This window comes from Microplitis demolitor, chromosome 3 (assembly GCF_026212275.2).
Source record: "Microplitis demolitor isolate Queensland-Clemson2020A chromosome 3, iyMicDemo2.1a, whole genome shotgun sequence".
In the NCBI taxonomy this organism is placed as follows: domain Eukaryota; kingdom Metazoa; phylum Arthropoda; class Insecta; order Hymenoptera; family Braconidae; genus Microplitis; species Microplitis demolitor.
In genome coordinates this window covers 11,532,501-11,553,808 of record NC_068547.1, presented here as the reverse complement: position 1 = coordinate 11,553,808, position 21,308 = coordinate 11,532,501, and positions in this window count along the sequence as shown.

The window sequence follows — 21,308 nt, the reverse complement described above, 5'->3', positions numbered from 1 at the left end:
TTATTATTATTATTATTATTATTATTATTATTATTATTATTATTATTATTATTATTATTATTATTATTATTATTATTATTATTATTATTATTATTATTATTATTATTATTATTATTATTATTATTATTATTATTATTATTATTATTATTATTATTATTATTATTATTATTATTATTATTATTATTATTATTATTATTATTATTATTATTATTATTATTATTATTATTATTATTATTATTATTATTATTATTATTATTATTATTATTATTATTATTATTATTATTATTATTCCCGTGACTCTAGCTACGAAACCTGATCAGAGGCGACTCGAGTAATTAGCGAAGCATAGATTAGATCCCATAGACATGAACATATATTTAGCAATATTACCAACGGTATGCTTTTGCTTGCAACCCGTTCATAATCACCTGCACAACCAATAGAGATTGTCACAGAGTGCTTAGAATTTCAGAAATCGTGTATGATAATCCTCGATTGCTGGTTATTATGTGAGTTCATATAACTTCCATGTTAGCTAGACCTATTATAATCAAAGTACAATCTCGATACAATTCACACAATTATTTTCATTAGAAAATCCATTATTTATCGCCGTAAACTTATGACCAAGAGCTTTAAGTTATTTTTATTTTAGTAATAAATAAGCATTTTAATAAAGATATTTTGATTAGCAATTATTATATCTTAATTTTCACACGGAACCATTTAATGCTTTTATTACAATAGAAAATCCTTGTCTCATGAAAAAACTGACTATTCACGTGTCAAAAAATTAGATCCGTTTGAAAATAAATGATAAATTCAAATATTTTTTCTTGTTCAAGGGGATAAATCGTATTTATTTTATATAGGAATTTAATCTGTTTTTGTCCGTACTACTCATTATCCAGGACAATATCAGACTTAATTTCGTATGATATTTAGTCTGCTTCAAATCGGGTTTAGACTAAAAACAGACTTTCTTATTATAATTATTGGTCTCTGTTCAATGGTTTTTAAGGACAAAAACAGGACTTTTCATAAATAATAATAATAATAATAATAATAATAATAATAATAATAATAATAATAATAATAATAATAATAATAATAATAATAACAATAATGATAATAATAATAATAATAATAATAATAATAATAATAATAATAATAATAATAATAATAATAATAATAATAATAATAATAATAATAATAATAATAATAATAATAATAATAATAATAATAATAATAATAATAATAATAATAATAATAATAATAATAATAATAATAATAATAATAATAATAATAATAATAATAATAATAATAATAATAATAATAATAATAATAATAATAATAATAATAATAATAATAATAATAATAATAATAATAATAATAATAATAATAATAATAATAATGATAATAATAATAATGATAATAATAATAATAATGATAATAATAATAATAATAATAATAATAATAATAATAATAATAATAATAATAATAATAATAATAATAATAATAATAATAATAATAATGATAATAATAATAATAATAATAATAATAATAATAATAATAATAATAATAATAATAATAATAATTAGATAATAATAACTAGTTTAACTAATTTATTTCAATTTTCTTAGCATTTAAAACATGCTAATGCGCTTCTGTAATGAGATGTCACACGGAGAAAAATGTTGGCTCGAAACCTACTAATTTTTACAATGCTGTCGACGAAACTTGAAACAGAATGTAAGCATCCAAAAAATTACTGTGCGCTTATAAAAAATGATTATGCTGCATCACAATAGTCATTATGCGCGAGAAACTTATCGATAAGCTTCAATATCAATTACTTTCATACCTTAAAATAATTTTGATGCAGCATAATAATTTTTTATAAGAGTATAGTAATTTTTTGGATGCTCTACTTTCTGTTTCAAGTTTGGTCGACAGCATTGTAAAAGTGGTACACGGAAAGAAAATTATAGGAAGTATTCCTATGTATAATGGGAATGATTCCCATAATGGTATAGGAACTATTCCCATACTATTGTAGGGATGGTTCCCATATTATTATGGTAACCATTACCATAATATTATGGGAACCATTCCTATAATATCGTAAAATTTTATTTTCGCAAAATAGTATAGAAATTCCCCTCATGATATGGGAAAATTTAAATGAAGCTTTTTTGAAAATTCGAGATTTTATCCGAATTTGAGATTTTATCGAAATTTAAAATTTTATTTACAAAATTCGAATTTTCTTGAATGTTCTATGCTGACAAAAATTTCTGTTAAAAATTTTAACGTTAATGTTACTTCGAGGAATTATAAATGATTTTAATTAATGAAAATATCCCGGTTACTGCTGGGCTCGAACCTACATCCTTCCGATTTAAAGTTTTTGATGCTATTTACTGCGCTGGCCCACGTATGTGATCGCGGGAGTGTAAATAACTAGATATGAACAATTTTCAATAATAATACAATGTATATGCATGATTATATTATAATACAATGTAATATACATGATTATATCTGAGCAGATGTAATAAGTTCTGATTATGTAAAGTGTTGTATTTAGTTTAGATGAAGTTACATCTGATCAGATCTCACGAGATATACGCAGATCTGACTTGATATAAACAATTTTCTATAAAAATGAGACGTTGACATAGTTATATCTGAGCAAATATAAGAAGATCTGATTATGTTAAATGTTGCATTTAGTTCAGACATACTTATTTCTGATCAGATCTTACGAGATATACAGAGATCTTACTAGATATAATCATGTCTGACATTGTATCTAGCCTAGATCGAATTATATCTGATTAGATCTGACCGGATATAAACGGTGGTTGGACAGATACAATGAGATCTGATCATGTCTAAATATTAGATTTGATCAGATATAAATACATCTACCAAGATATAATTTGACCTGATCAGATATAGTTATACCTGGTCAGATCTTAATCATTTTCCCCGGGTAACGTTATGGGAATGCATCCTATAATTTATAGGAATCGTTCCTATATATTATGTGAATGATTTCCATAATATTATAGGAAGTATTCCCATAAATGATAGGAACCATTCCTATAATTATAGGAACCATTTCCATTATGTTAAGGGTATCATTCCTATAATTATAGAATCTATTCTTATAATTATGGGTAACATTCCTATAATTATAGGAACTGCTCCCATAATTTATGGTCTTCATCCCTGTTCTGGTATAGGATGAAATTTCACAAAATTATGGGAACCATTCTCATAATTTTCTTCCCGTGTACACGGAAAAAAGAAAACTGGAATAGTTACAGAATAAAATGTAAAAACCAGCTCGTCATATTAAAAATTATAAAAGTTAGAATGTATACTGTAATTTTTAAATTTTATCCTGTAAAAAATTAGTTGCGAATGAAGCAGTAATATTTACAGTTTGAAATTTAAGTCGTACACAACAAAATGTAAAATAATTATTACCTTTTGCTTACAGAGAGTTTGTTTCTTTAAAAATCTTTAAATCCTCTTTAAAACTGTAAAAATTACAGTTTTGCCGTTGTGTAAGAATTAGAGTATCAAATAAGAAAATTTGTTGAGTGGTTCCAGAAGATTTACAGTATAAGCATTCAATTATGAACTTTAATGTAGAAAATGGAACTATTACATCTCACACTGTAATTTTTAAAATTTCTATGTCAAGTATCATCAATGCCTTAGCAATCACGAACTTTTACTATTTAAAATGTAAAAATAGTAAAACTACATTTTAAAATATCGTTAATAAGTTTCAGAAAATTAAAAATTTACTTTTTAAACTTTTGCAGTTTGACAACCATTCATTAAAGCTTGAAAATTGAAAATTTGTGTTTCAATTCCATAAAATCACTTGCATTTAAATTTGTAAGTTTTACATTTTAGATATTGAAATTTAGGACCGTATCACGGCAATTAGTTGCATGTACGAAAATACTAATTCTATTCAATTGTCAGTAAATATTTTTGAAATAGTATATGTGAGTGCACGTTGGACTAAACCAAGACCCATGCTCCAATATTAGAGATTATCGACAGAAAAAACAGTTAACTTGAATCAAGGAAAATATTCTTGATTCAGAATTTTTTTTTATCGATTCGGAAAATAAAAATATACTTGCACCAAGTAAACAATTATCTTCAAATTTTTATTTTGAATCAAAATTTTTCTTCTCATGTCAACATATTTTTACGCTTAAATCAAAAAATTTTCTCTTGCTTCAAGAGCTTATATTACTTAACGCAAGAGATATTTTTTTAAAAGTAAGATACATAATTTTTTTGCAGCAATATTGCATTTTCATATTTAAAGAAAACAAAATTTCTCGAAACAAGTACTATACTTTTCATGCAAGTGTGTTTATATGCTCCGACCAAGAAAATAAAAGTTGCTTAAGCCAAGAAAATAAATTTCTTGGGAGAAAAGATAGATATGGAGAAGGGGAAAGTCACGAGTGCTTGGCAGCAGCAGCAGGAGTAATTCAGTGCTCACCACGAGATCGCGCCCAGCCACTTGTATTTTTCCTGGTAAGAAAGATGTTCTAAAATTGTTATATTCCAAATTTAAATACGATTTTGTTCACGTATTTTTCTGTCACCGGAAAGAGTAACAAATATCTTTTTGGAATGTATTATAGTATATCCTATAAAACATCATGAATTTAATACATAATATTAATGTTTGCTTGAATAATTTTCTCGAAATAAAAAAACGAAAAATTACGTTTAAATGAAAAAAAAAAAAAAAAAATTTACAATTCGCAGTGGCTTCTATCACTATTTAAACTAGATTATCGAAAAGAATTAACACAAATTTTACTAATTAGAAATGTAAAATTCACAGTTTATAGTGGCAATATCGTTATTTTAAGAAACAAGTTCTAATAATTTTTACGTAAAACTTGCTGAGAAAAACTGTAAATTTTAAAGCTTATCGAACCATACTTTGATAATTTTTATCAAGTATTACAGTGTGAGAAAGTAAACTTGATACATTTTCAAACTGTAATATTTCATAGTTAAAATATAAAACTTACTGCGCGGCGCCAAACTGTAACTTTTAAAGTTTCGTTTATGAAGCGCTGCGTTACTATTTGAAAATGTAATAAATGCTCGTTCGAATAGCAATTATTCCTGTTTTTTTTTACCATGTAGGTTTTGAGCCAACATTTTTCTCCGTGGCACAAGAATTTTGATGTTATGTAATGCCAAAATATTTTCGATTTTATCCAGTAAATAAGGAAAATTTCTTGACATTTTAAGAGTTGTTTTATCTCTTTTATTCAATGCTATAAATATTTATTCAAGACAACTGAAAATTCAGCTGTCAAATTTTCATTAACTGCCGACATTTTTAAACAAATTATACTAAATAAATAGTAAATAAAACATAATCAATTCTGCAACTTAATATTTTTTTTTATAAATATTGCCTATGAATAAAATTTTTTTAAGTCTATGCCTGTGTAAAAAAAATTGTTGGAAAATGGTTAAAAAAGTGTTGACAATTCTAAACTTCAAAACGTGACACAATGACGAACTTTTTTTAAACAATTTTCAAACTCCTGAAAATGCACAGAAAAACAGGACTCACTTGATACTACAAATTAACATGTTTTAAAGCAAAATACGTTTAGAAAAAACTCATTTCGAAATGTTTCTAAACGTTTTTCGTTTTAGCAAATCTTGACAATATCAGAATATTTATTGATTCTTCTCTTGAAGTTACAAAAGTTTAAAAAACGTTGAAAAAAAGTTCGTCGTTGTGTAACGTTTTGAAGTTTAGAATAGTAAACACGTTTTTAACCTTTTTTTAACAATTTTTTTTACACGGGTGATTTAATCTAGTTTTGTCCTTGTAAATTTTCATAACTAAAATAATTTAAAGCCCCAGAATTAATCTAGTTTGGTCTACCAGTAACGCAATTGTTTTTTAAAATAACAGGTCGAAAACAGCTTAAAATTTTTGTAAAAGATCAAAAACAGATCAAATAGTCGAACTAGAATAAAATCAGATCAAATTTTTCGGTCCGGGTAGATCAAAAACAGATTGAAATTTTTATAGAAGTTCAATAACAGATGAAGTAGTCTAAATACAGTCCAGTTAGACTAAAATATGATCAAATTTTTCGACCCGGGTAGATTAATTCAAATAAATTTTAAATCAAATTTAACATTTTTTATGTTAAAATCCATATACTTAAACAACTCCTAACTCATTTATTATCTGAACGTAAAATATATGGAAATTATTGAAAGCTTTTTTTTATTCTTCGATGAATTCCTTAAACGAATTTACTCAAATAAAAGAATTAATTATATTTACATTTATTATAAAAATGATTGCATACATCCCGTGTAGGAACCGCCAGGCATACAACAATGCCGATGACTGACCTATTAATGGCTTGCAATCACTGGCCTATGATCAAAATACCAGTATTGGGTCATTAATGGTTGATGAGTGGCCCATGGATCTTGTATCGAAATCGCCAGTGATACACTTGGACCGTCATTCAGCCAATGGTTGGCCAATCAAGAGGTAACTTTGCTTGGCCGATGATCAAATTACATTAATGGGCCAGTAATATTCGATAACCAGTCTATGGATTTCGTTTCAAAGGTACTGGTTAGACAATCGGCCAGTCATCCCGCCGATGGTAGACCGATCAATGATTATTGATGGTTTTCCGATGAGTAAAAAACATTCGTAAACCAGTCGTAAACTACAGAAGGCTGACAGTATTTTGATCACAATTTTCGCGCTATATTATAAGTGGATGAAAAATTAATCTATTATTAATTTTATTAAAAAAATTAGTAGATGTAGAAAGTTTGGAAAATCCAAATGAGCATGCCTTAAGCGCAATAAAACAATAAAAATGCGTAAATGATAGTGTTCAAGCCTAAGAAATGCAATTATTTTGTTCAATTCGATGATAATAAAAAACATGCAGTCATTTATTATTTATTCTATTAATTTAATATTAATAGCGAACGAAGTTTTATCTTTTATCTTATATGATAAAATTAAATCGATAACGGAATTTGACTGTAATTTCGTTTGAGGTTTCATGGTTACGATTTCATTCTTTATTATTCGTTTTTTTGTTTGGATTTTCTCGCGAGTGGTGTTATCTCCTCTGTAGGTCGAGCCAAAATAAATCTTAACAGATGATAAAACAGTTAGTAATTATACCATCATGTATGTATAGTTTCTGTTTGTTCATATATAGTTTATTTTAATCCTATTTTATGAAAAATAATATAAATGGCTGCCGAAATCGCAGAAAATTCACCGAACTGACAGTCGGAAAAAATTAACTGTATTGAAACGGAATTATTTTGATACACAATTTTCACAAGGGTTTTAGCAAATTCCCTAAGGAAAAAAACAAAAAAAAGTTAAATCATGAAAATGATTTTTGACAAAGTTGTGGTGTTATCAAGCCCAGTGCTCCTGTGGATATCACGCTCTTCTTCATTTAATTCAACAGAAAAACGAGTTTTTCCTGAGAAATCTTATTTAATTAATAAGAAAATCTATTTAACGTGTTCTGTAGTTATTATTATTTATCTCAATATGCTTTTTATACATAATTTTTTTCATTTAAATTATGAAAATCACGTTTTAATCGAAATCACGATTTTTAGGCGAGATTAGAGCATACCTGCGCGCTTTGCGCTTAAAGCATGCAATATTAAAAATATTTAAATATTTTAAATATTTATTTTATTTCATTTTGTTTAAGTTTGTTTTACTAACAAAAAGTGATTCTTGTCTTTTTTATCTTTTTCAGTTTGAAATTTAAACGATTTATGTTTTAAATTATTATTGTTTTTTTCTTTGCGACTAGACTATAGATTCATATACCTGTGGAAGTTAGTCGAGATTATTATCTATTGTGAGACCTCGCTCCCTAAACGTGGTGTGTTAGGTGAAATTATAAAAACAAAATTACTTATTTTATTTAATTGTTTATTATATCGCACGATTATTATCGAGTAAAAAAACACTATGAATTCAAGTCTGTAGATGATAATGGTGGCGATGATTGTAATGGAGTTAGAGATGAGGTGAATAAATTAGAAGATTTAGAGGTTAACCATTTAGAAACTCCAAATTATGAATCACTATCAAATAATATTGATCACAGTGGTCAAGTGATTGAAAATAATGGTGAATTTAATTATTGTGCTAGCGATCTTGATGTTAGTAGTGATAGTGATGGTCATAATATCAAGTTTTCCAATAACATTAAGAAACCTAGACTTAAAAATTTTCATAGCAGCAAAAAATTTAAGAAAGAATTTATTCTAATCTCTGTCTTTCAACTATATGAATAATATAGTAATGATTACATAAAAGTATGTTAAATTTAATTTATGTTGATTTATTATAATGAATATTCAATGTCATCTTCAGTTTAACTATTTAAACTATTGCAAGTTATATTGTTGAAAAAATTTACTTTTTAGATCCTACATCGTATTCTAAATTCAAAATTTATTATTTATGGGCCGTCTTCAATTATCATCATTGGGCCATTCTAGTAGACTATGTTCGGCCGATGATAATTCACCATGGCTGGGCCATAATATTTATCAGTACTCGGCCGGTGATAGTTTGCCATGGTTGGGCCGATGATAGATTGCCATGGCTGGGCCCAAGTTAGGTTCCAGCCGTTACCCGTTGAACGGACAATCTTGATTGCCATTACTGTGCCAGGCTAGTATGCTTGGCACCCCAATCATGGACCGATAGTTGGCCGTTCATAAAACCCTACAGGGGTATACTTTCGAATTTATATTTTTGTTAACATTTTTTTCTCCCGTATATATATATTTTATTGTATCAAACTTTGTTACCCGACTAGAAATTGTCCCAATACATATATTGGGTCCCAATTGGAAATCGCTGTGGCATTCCTAGTAGGTATACCCCAGTCGGAATTCGATCGGGAACTTGTTGGGGTATCCCAATGTCATCATTAGTTACCCGAAATTAGTTTTTTCTGAGTGGGACCTAGTAGGAACTCATTGGGATAGCCCAATGCAAAAATAAATAACTTATGTTTGTTTTGCCACATTGGGATCCAATCAGGAACTCGTTGGGATAACCCAAGGGAGGAATTAGTTATCTGACATCAGGTTTTTCGGAGTGGGACCTGAGTGGGAACTTGTTAGGAGAGCCCAATGCAAAAATTATTGTTATTTTAATAACTTTTGTGATTCAAATACAATCTGAAATACTCAAAATTTGTTATTGAAATTTTTTTTTCAACAATTTAATAATAAAACAAATTTGTTTTTAACGCTCGTACACAATATTTATGTTAAAATTACTTTTTTATTTATTTAAATTGTTTATAAACAATTTCATTTTATCAAATTTATTTAATTTTCAAATCAAATTATTTTTCACTTCTTCTGAACAGGATATTCTCTTTTGTGTCCCTCCTTCCACTCTTTTGTATCTTTTCTAGTATAATTTTAATTGAATTAATTTTTTCTTCTTTTACTTGAAGTACCCTGCGGCTTTAATTTGGTAATCCATTTGACCGTAAAATTTTTTAATTCTTTTTAATATTTTGTTTACTGGCTAAAAATTAAACAAAGTACAGAATAATATATTTATACAAAGAGTACGTCGATGAGTGCATCACGGATTTTTTATTTCTTCAAGTTATTCTTTGGTATTATGATAAATATACTATTTACACTAACGCCATTGCATACGTGGGTCAGCGCAGTGGATAGCATCAAAGACTTTGGATATGAAAGATATAGGGTCGAGCCCAGCAGTTATCGGGATTTTTTCATCAATCAAAATCATGTATAATTCCTCTAAGTAACGCTTCTAATACAGTAAATTACATTTCGGATCTAATTAAAATTATTTTATTTTTTTTTCGCAATTTAATATTTTTTATAATAGGGATTGTGCGTTTGGGAATACGTAGGTCTTACCCAATTGGGAACCTATAGGGATTGCCCGATCGGAGTAAGTATGTTTTTGCGTTACATTCTAATGTATGGTCTCCATTCGGCAACCCAATTGGTTCCCAAGTGGGTGCATCTAAAAATTTCTCGTCGGGTAAAAGTCTTAAAGTGGGATTCCATCTATTTTCATCTAATACAATATTTTTTATTGTTTTATTAAGTATAAACTATCACTTTACCTTAATTTCTTCTTCAATTAATTTTAGTGTTCAAGAAAAATTAATATTTCAAGTTCTGTAGAATAATTTATTTGACAACAATCATAAAATTACAGTAATTTTAAAGGGTTTAATAATTTATCAATACGAAAGAAAATCCTGTTTTTTAATTTATAAATCTTTTTTATTCATATTTTTCACGTGATTTAATTTTTTTGTAAAAATTCAAATGCCAATCGCTTCACTTGAATGCATTGACATGATTTCTCGAGAGTTGATTAAAAAACCCACGAGTGTGAATGTTAATGGGCGCTTGAAAGCTTTTCAATGATAAAACGCTTATCACTTTTAATTTCGATGTTTAATTCACGGATTCTAGTGAAAAAAAAAAAAAAAAGAAAAAATACTATTCAAGTGCATAAATAAAATACGTTAAAAGTATTTTATAAAGCAAGTTTAAATTTTTTCGATCAACCATACACATAAAAGGATATTTTTCGTGGCATACAAACACAAATAAAAAAAAAAAAAAGAAAAAAATTGGAGAGAAAAAAATAAAATAGTGTGTCCAGTCTATATGCTTGTCTGGTCCAATGCATATGTTAGATTGCCGAAGCGTCTCTCACTCGATTTCAGATTCAATTTCAGGAACGTCCAGCCAGTTACTCCACCCTATCATTTCAAGATTGCAAAGTTCACGGGTCGCTGAATATGAAATATGCACCGCTCATTGTCTCATACCGATTCTCACACACTTTTCACTCTATACTTCTTCTCAGTTCGCTTTTTATTCTTTTCACTTTATACTCAAACTTCCTCTTTGCATTTGTACTCTATACTCTATGTATACCTCCATATATATACCTACGACTATATACATATACCCGATGTGTTTCATACCTCACCTCTTTAAATTAACCAATGGGTATTATATGCAGTAAAAGAAGAGAATCTCTCTTGCTACTTTACGACCAAGGGAGAGAAAGCCTGAAAATGCCTAGCTTTGTCAATGGTTACGCGATAGCAACCAACTTTTCTCCAGTAACTACATACACCGGAGTATGGAACTGGGTATATAGACGATAGACCGACGACCTCAACTTTAATATTGAATCATTAATTTCCTGACGATTCCTCCGGCAATAAGTTTACCAACTTTCATATCCACATTATTATATTTTTCCACACGTTCTTTCCATACTTTTCTTTTTATTTTACAAACAATTTACATAATGTTTTAATTTTAAATCCAGTAAATCAAAAATTAATTGAACACATTTCAAATTTAAATAATCAAATTCCTTCATCAATTTTTATAACAATCAAGTCAACTTTTTTTTTTCTTATTGTTACTTATTATTTTTTTCTTTTCTTTTCGGGATTTTTTTTCGCAGACTTGTTAAGGTTTAATTAATTGCAATAATTAAAAGAAAAGGCGTAGGTTTCAGACGCGAGCCCGAGGCAAACGACTACAGTAACCAGTATGCCTTATATCCACGCGTTTGAATATGCAAAATCTCCGCTTGTGTAATTCGACCGGAGTAAAAGAGAAAGAGTGAAGAGAGTTGAAGCGAAGAGAAGATTTGCTTCTTCATATCTTTACAGAATGAGGTAGTTTACAATATATAGGATAGTCATCAGAGCAAGGGTTCCAAGACCAGACTTTACTACATATAATATATAATATCACCCGACATAAGGTCTAGCAACATGTTTCGAGTCTACAAAATATTCATAAAACATTGCCATCGTCCTACAACCTTATGTATATATATATATATATATTAGACTGTTTCAAATTAGGGGACTATTTTTTTTTTAATGAACATTGGAAAATCGAACGGGTATCTTAAAATATGGTGACAGTTAAAATTTGAGCTCTTAATATTGATATTTAGAGGTGGCTATTGATAATTTTCGGTTTTTGATTTAGTAACATAATAAAAAATACATAACTTCTGAAAAAATCACGATACAAAAAAATCTCTCCTTAGAAATTTAGTCCCAGAAGTGGTTTTAGCGCCCTCTAGGGGACGCTAAAACTGGCAAATACCACTCTCTCCGCGGGTTCTGGGACCAGTACTCCAACCGTTAGCGGTGCCCGCATGTCTTGCACTTTGTAACATGCGGCAACTCCGTGGTTGCAGGAAGCCAATAGATACCGCTGCGCGAGCGATTCCAACTCTTTAGACTGTCTTAAAGTTCTAAGGGATACTAGCTCGTACACAATACAATCACTAGCATATAGTGATAATCACTCGGTAATAATAATTGTAGGCAAGTTTATTTAACTGCTGTCTTAAATCCGAGTGAGTATAATGTGGAAGAAACCCTTTTTGGGGTAATGAGTGAAGGCTGTAACTCACTACTAATCTCCAGCATGTCCACCAATACATGGAATTGGTACCCTGGGGGACCCATTCCAAGCCCCACTTCGACCAGGGTCTCTCTATTTCCTGAGATGGGAGGAGTGTTTGGGTTCAAGTGAGGACAATCTCGTGGTGGCTGTTGGTGAGGCACCCACATGCATTGCATGCCTAATGGGTAAGCTAATGTGAGCTTATGCTCATATTTTGCTTTTATAATATTACGGTAGTGGATAGGCGATTACGCAGCGCGAGTGTGCTCAAAAGGGTGAGGTATCGGCCTCCCGTCAAACGGAGGTGGACCTAACGGTCCCGTTACATTAATTAATTAGACATTTTGTAGTAAATTTACTGATCTACAAAAAAAGTCTTATATCAATTTTGCATAAATTCAACCATTCACAAGATATCCGACTTCAAAGTTTGATAAAATTCGAAGAACTTGTTTTTGCTCGTTCTGAATTTTATACCATGTCAACTATTGAGAATTCAGAAATTCTCAATACAGTTGTGTATAGGAAATTGAATGCTCTACAAAAAAAAGTCTCCTGTCGTTTTTCGATAAATCCATCTGTTCAAAAGTTATTGGAGCTTGAAGTCAAGTAAGAGTAAATTTCGAGATGTTTTTACTTCTCCGGCGGAACTATCGGACTAATCATAAAATGTCATAAAATCTTTTTTGTAGACAATTTTATTTCCTACAAATTATCTCTGATAAATTTTTTTAAAATTCTGCATTCTATTTTAGTTATTTCTATTTTGATGCCAAGCTCCTAAAAAAATAGTGTTCTGATTGATTTTTAGAGCTTGGCATTGAAATGGAAGTAACTAGAATAGAATGCAGAATTGTAAAAAAATTTATAAAAAATAATTTGTAGGAAATAAAATTGACTACAATAAAGATTCTATGACATTTTATGTTTAGTCCGATAGTTTCGCCGGAAAAGTAAAAAGATTTCGAAATTTACTCTTACTGGATTTCAAGCTCCAGTAACTTTTGAAAAGATGGATTTATCAAAAAATGATAAAAGACTTTTTTTGTAGACCATTTAATTTCCAACACATAATTATATTCAGAATTTCTGAATTCTCATTAGTTGACATGGTATAAAATTCAGAACGAGCAAAAACAAGTTCTTCGAATTTTATCAAACTTTGACGTCAGATATCTTGTGAATGGTTGAATTTATGCAAAATTGATATAAGACTTTAATTATAGATCAGTAAATTTGCTATAAAATGTCTAAGGAGAGATTTTTTGTATCGTGATTTTTTCAGAAGTTATGTATTTTTTATTATGTTACTAAATCAAAAACCGAAAATTATCAATAGCCACCTCTAAATATCAATATTAAGAGCTCAAATTTTAACTGTCACCATATTTTAAGATACCCGTTCGATTTTTCGGTGTTCATAAAAAAAAAAACAATAGTCCCTTAATTTGAAACAGTCTAATATTTATATATATATATATATATTAAACCAGTTCAAAAAAATCGACTATTTTTTTTTTTTTTTCAAAACCCGCAGTGAAATATCTTCCTTGCCATGAAAAAAAAAGCCTGTGAAAACAGGAGTTTCTTTTATCAATTTTAAAAGGTCGCACATTGTAAATTTCTATTTTACGTTTAAATAACATGGAAAAAAAATTTTCTTAACTTTGGAATTTCACAACTCATTTTGGAATTAACATGTTAGGGTGAGAGATACATATTTTTGAAAGAAATTGAACGCTTCAAATAAATTGTCTATTATGTCTTTTCTCGAAGTCTACTCCTTCAAAAGTTATTCGAGTTTAAAGTTCAACATGTAATCTATTTAACCTTTTTTTCTTAATTTTTCTTAAATATTTCATAATTATTATTGAAAAATAAAATTTGTCTTAAAATATTAACTTGTCAAGTTTAACGTCGTTGACAAAGTAAATCTTTATTGTTCCACTTTGAGGAATAAATGACTTTTCAATTTAAAAAATCTGAAATTAATTCTCTTTTTGAAGTTTAGAAAAAATTTAAATTGTATGTACATAATTTTTCGGAAAAACAACCAACTGTGGTTTGTAGGAAATGTTTTCAAAATTTTAATAAAGAAACATTAAAATAATCATTAATTTATTTTATAATGACTTTTCTTCTGTAATTTATAAAAAAAATCTGGGCGTCGGTTGACCCTGCGGGCCAGCCCCAAAACTTCCCGCTGTTTTCGACCTCAAAGAGCTCGAAAACATTAGTGAAGATATATTTTTGAGCTCTTCGAGCTCGAAAATGCTATCACATGCAATTGTTTTTAACGATCTTTTCAAGCTCTAACAAGTTACCTGTTATGCTGAAGTTTGAAAACTTAAGAATCGAAAATCATCAAAGAAGCGGTTTTTAAAATTTAGTTCCTGATTATGTTCAGTAAAATAAGTGTATTGAGGCAGAAATCAATGTCAGGGATCAAAATCAAGATTTAAATAAGTTTTGACTCATGTAAGAAACAACAAAATATGAAGTATCCGATAAAAATATTAAAAACTACGTTTTATCGATTTTTTTGTTGATAATATGATTTAAACTAAAAACCAAGTTCGATAACATTATATGATCGAAAGAAACCATAAAAAAGATGAGTTGGTAAGATTTCAGGCACATTTCAGTACGTTATAATATGATTTATCTGAAAAAAATAACATAAAATGTTGTTTTTTTAAGTTTTCAACGCCGATATCTTTTGAACTAATCAATAGATTTTGATAGTTGACAAGGCAATCTGCGCGTTTTATTGAATTCTAGAGCCGATTAAAATTTGAAATCGATCGCGTCAGTCGTTTTGAAAGTATTTAGAAAAAACCGTTTTTCACCATTTCTTTCTCCCGCGATAACTCTCGAACGAATTATCCGATTTTGATGTTTAAGGTGACAATCGACGCGTTTTATTGAGTACTAGAGCTGATTAGATTTTGAAGTGGATCGTATAAGTCGATTTTGAGAAATCAATAAAAAACTAAAAAAAAAAGTTTTTTTTTTTTTCGTAATTCGCAAATATTTTCGAGTCTATTCGATCAAATAATCTGAAATTTTTAGAATAGTTGATGGCCAACAAGTTCTTTCGATTGCCACCTCAACCATCCAAATCGATTCATTAGTTCAAAAGTTACAAAGAGTTTACATACATACACACACACACACACACACACACACACACACACACACACACACACACACACACACACACACACACACATACAAACACACACTCGGACATCATTCTGAAAATAGTCAGAATAGCTTCCTAGGACCTCAAAACGTCGACATCTGATGAAAACTCGATTTTCGAAAATCGGGGTGAAAACAATAACTTCCCGAAATTTATGAAAATCGTCGATTTTCTTAGCGGGAAGTTAAAAAAGTTGTTTCAAAAAGAATGTTCGAGAAAGTGATACTTTCAAATTTGATATTATTTCAAGAAATAAAAAACGATTGTTCCTGAATAAGTGCCGTCTTTCCATCGAAATGCCACTGTTGGGTTATTGATATTTAATTGTTGTTAGTAGCATTTCATTGTTCATAGTTTTGATAGCTGAAGTGAAAATCGTAAATTTTATAAACTGAAAATCATCGTGTTAAACTTGAAGCTATTATCTATACCATTTAAAAATTGTAAAATAATTTATTTTGAAAATGAGTATTATTATTATACCACAATTTAAGAAAAAAAGATTAAATTGATTACATGTTGAACTTTAAACTCGAATAACTTTTAAAGGAGGAGACTTAGAGAAAAAACATAAGAGATAATTTATTTGGAGCGTTCAATTTTCTTCAAAAATATGTATCTCTCACCCTGACATGTTAATTTCAAAATAAGTTGCAAAGTTCCGAAGTTAAAAAAATTTTTTTTCTATGTTATTTAAACGTAAAATAGAAATTTACAATGATTGACCTTTCAAAATTGATATAAAAAGCTCCCGTTTTGACAGGCTTCTTTTTTCATGGCTAGGAAGATATTTCACTGCGGTTTTTGGAAAAAAAAAATAGTCGATTTTTTTTAACCGGTCTAATATATATATATATATATATATATATATATATATATATATATATATATATATATATATATATATATCTAGCGTTGCTACAATAATTACGATCGATCGATTTCGGCCATTTACGCCGAACATCGATTTTTACATATTCCGTCTCTACTTCATTCGTGGAGACATTAGAAATTACAAGATACACCGCTGAGCTGCGAACACGCATTCAAGCATTTTCATTTTGTATAATTTTTTTTTAATGTGTTAATTACGTTGGATAAATAAAACATTTATTTATCATTATTAGTTGATTTAAATAATTTATTTTAATATAGTTTGTCACGATATTTAAATATCGCGGCAGTCTCACATCAGGCTGGTGAGCAACAGATGGCAGCACACGCTGCTCACACGTCTCTCCGTTCACTAATATTATGATTATTTTTTTTATATTTGACATTTTATTTTTATTATTACACCGCTTGTGCTTAATTAATTTATTAGGTGAAAACTGCGCTGAAGTCAGCAAAATTACTGATTAGGTTGAGTTTGCAAGTATGTTTTATGAGGCTGGGAGACAATTACTCATTTTATCTATATGCTTGTAGGTATTGTGGTTGGTCGGCGCATGCGCGGCGACGCAACAGTTGTCAGCAACAAATTATTATATTATAAATGAAAATTTATAATTATTATATGCATACATTATTAATTGGTTTAGCAATTTAAATTACTGTTAATCAGTAATATAAGGAGTAATTGGGCATTTGACGTTGGGAATTAGCGAAGTTACACAATTGACATCGGGTACGTTGTCGTTGGTAGTATTTGGAATTAACATGCGACGGAGATAGTTCTCCAGTGGGTTAAAATGAGATGCAGATATACAATATGGCCGGCCGAGGTGCCGGCATGAAATTCACGTGCTGCCATGGTCAGACGTGGATAAACAATTGTACGAGCAGGGTGTGTGCCTGTTTGCTAATATAATTTTTTGGTTGCGCCACTTGAGTTTTGGCTAAATATATATATCAATTAATTTTGGCTATTATTGCTAATTTGCTGGGATAATTGCGGAGGAGTAATTATCACGTATGGTGATATTGACGTGATCTTGTTCGTTCTTTTGAGTGCATCAACGATTGTAAGTACCTTTGAGTTAATTCATTGGCGTGTAACTTTGCATTCCCGCGTTGGTGGCCATTTGCAAGCGTGTGAATATCACGTTGTTGACGATTTTTTTATTGTTAGTATTATTATACTTTGATTACAAGCATATGAATAAAATTAGTAGTGATCGAGCCCAGTGGATGATTAAATTTTAATCGCAAATATTTATTATTATCTGAACAGCGAATATCTATTTGAGGGATAATATTTTGCTATTATTATTATTTTATGTCACGTGGTGACAATCACATGCGGCTGGGTTTCGATATTCCGATATATATATATATATATATATACAGCACACAGCGCTGACTATTAACTTGAGTTGTGAAATGTTATTAATTGGCATATTGAATATTACTAATTTGAGTTATTAATTATTATTCAACGGAATATTGCTTACGAATTATTATTATTTAGCGTATTGATTATTCCTAAGTTGAATTATTAATCATTATTTACTTGAATATTGATTAAGAATTATTATTAATTTGCGTATTAAATATGAATACGCAACAAGTACCCCCGCTAACATATGGGATGTTAAATGTGTAATTTCACTTGCTTCCCGCACTAGATGTCCATCTGTTTCCGAATTATTAGTGAAAATATTATGCCTTTATAAATCAATCACTGATTTATGCGTGAAAACCCAGTAATTTATTTATAAATTAATAAACTTAGCGATGTCAATTGTTGCGCCGACGCGCATGCGCCGACCAACCACAATAATTACAAGCACATAAATAAAATGATCAGTTATCTCCCCAGCCCCATAAAATCTAATTATATTCTCAAAGTAATCAGTGAATTTTCCTGAGTTCATCGCAATTTACACCTAATAAATCAATTAAGTACAAGTAGCGTAATAATTAGAATGAAATCTTACATATAAACAAAATAATCATAATATTAATGAGTGAAGAGACGTGTGAGCAGCGCGTGCTGCCATCTGTTGCTCACCGGCCTGATGTGAGACTGCCGCGATATTTAAATATCGTGACAACCCTTAACCGCTAAATTGGTGATCTTGACATGATCTCTGTTTAAGGGAAGCGTCGAACACGTGCGTTACACAGTTTGTAAAAATCTCACGAGTTCTCGTGTCGTTTTGCCACGAATATTTTTTCGCGTTGCCGATTAATCGGCGAGACCGTGATTTTTTTATTCACAGTTATTTTTGTGTGAAATCTATTTGTGAGTTAGTTCGAGCAGTGATTCATCTTTTATCACCGCTGGTGCATTGCTGGGCATATTATGGACGTTATGCCGCATCAGCGTTAATTTGAGGGACCATTAGTGCAAATCGAGTCGTGATAAAAGTTTTCACGAGCTGTGATAAAAAATTATAATTAATTTTTCGTGCAGTGTCACGTATAATTTTCTTTCCGTTACCGGAAATACCATCGAGGATTCAGCCGGTACACCGACTACACATTCCTGAGCCGTGAGTCATCGATAATCTTTCGGTAGCACTCTACCGAATTACAGACATTTTTCTTGCGTGATGTCAGGCTCTGAAACCGACAGTGACAAGAAAATGAAATTCGAGTTATCTGACGAAGACACAATCAAATCTCAATCATCGGGGTCATCGTTTACGTCAGCAAAATTAAATATGGCCGTGAACATCAAAGCTCCCCAGTTCAGCACGGAGAATCCGAAACTGTGGTTTGCGCAGGTTGAAGCGCAGTTTTCAACACATCAGGTAACAACAGAGCGCGCCAAATTCGACCTGGTGATTCCATTGCTCGACACTCGTGTCGCCGCAGAAGTAGAGCAGTTAATTCTTGAACCCCCTGCAGCAAGCCCGTACAACGATATCAAGACGGTTCAGATAAAATGTTTCACGAGATCCGAAGAAGCACGAATTACTTAGCTCCTCGACAGAGAGAGACTTGGCGACCGGAGTCCTTTGCAACATTTACATCATCTGCGTACACTAGTCCCCGGCATTGATGACGCTATAATTAAAGCACGTTGGTTTTCGCACATGCCAAATGAGATTCAAGTATGCCTTGGAGCCATCAGCAACTTAACGCTTGATAAACTTGCCGAGTCTACTGATCGTATGGTTGAGTGAATATCGCTCAAACCTCAAGTTGCTGCCGCCACGGCAAATTCATCATCATCAACCGCCAAGCACGGCGAAATTGCCGCACTGCGCAGAGAAATTGCGCAACTCACGAATCAAGTGAAAAACTTAAAAGTTAAACGTGGCAGATCAAGAAGTCGATCACGGTTACGTGTACTGAAGAAGTTTGACTTCTGATGGTACCATTACAAGCATGGTAAAAATGCCCGGTCATGTGCTCCGGTTGTAAATGGCAGGGAAACTCAAACGAGAATCAGTAGAGGAGGCTAATGATTCTCAATTAATTTCTCGCCGCCTGTTGATCCGAGACCGAACTACAGGAACGGGATATCTTGTCGATCCCGGCTCCAATTTGTCCGTCTTTCCACGTGGCTGGCTGAAATCAATCAGTACACCCATAGGTTATCAATTGTATGCTGCAAACGGCTCAATAATTCAAACCTATGGTTTAAAATCGCTTACATTGAACCTTGGACTTCGTCGTGATTTCTCATGGAATTTTATCATTGCTGACGTCACTAAACCGATTATAGGTGCAGACTTCTTAAGTCATTATGACTTACTAGTCGACTTAAAACGAAAATGCCTTCGTGATGGCATCACTGGTTTATTGACACTCGGTTATTCTCACACAATATTGGCAGAAACAAATATTAAAGCAGTCGATGGTAATTTTACGTACATGAAGTTATTGAGAGAATTTGCCGATATTACATGACCTGACGCTACTCAGAGTCAAACGAAAAAGCATTCGACGGTGTATCACATTCGAACGTCACCTAAACTGCCAGTTTCGTACAAAGCAAGACGCCTGGCTCCAGACAAGCTTAAAATCGCACAAGCAGAATTCCGTAAGATGATCGAAGAAGGTATTTGCAGACCTTTCAACAGCGCCTGGGCTTCACCACTTCATTTGGCACAGAAGAAGTCCGGAGAATGGAGGCCGTGCGGTGATTACCGCCCGCTTAACGATCGAACGCTGATCGACAAATATTCATTGCATTACCTTGACGACTTTGCCACATTTTTACACAGTAAAAACATATATTCAGTCGTCGATTTTGCAAAGGCCTTTTTGCAAATACCCGTTGCACCGGAAGATGTGCCAAAAACGGCGATCATCACACCGTTCGGACTGTTCGAGTTCCGATTTATGACGTTTGGGCTTAAAAACGCGGCTCAAACATTCCAAAGATTCATCGACGAGGTCACTCGTGATCTTAATTTCGTCTTTCCATATGTTGACGATATTTTAATCGCATCTAACGACGAGAAGCAACACATGGAGCACCTGAAAACTTCATTCGAGCGTCTCCGTGAATCCGAACTGGCAATTAATGTACCGAAATGCCAATTTGGTCTATCGGAAGTAAAATTTCTCGGCCACGTCATCACCAAAGATGGAATTAAACCGTTACCGCAAAAAGTCGAGGCTATTGTCAATTTCA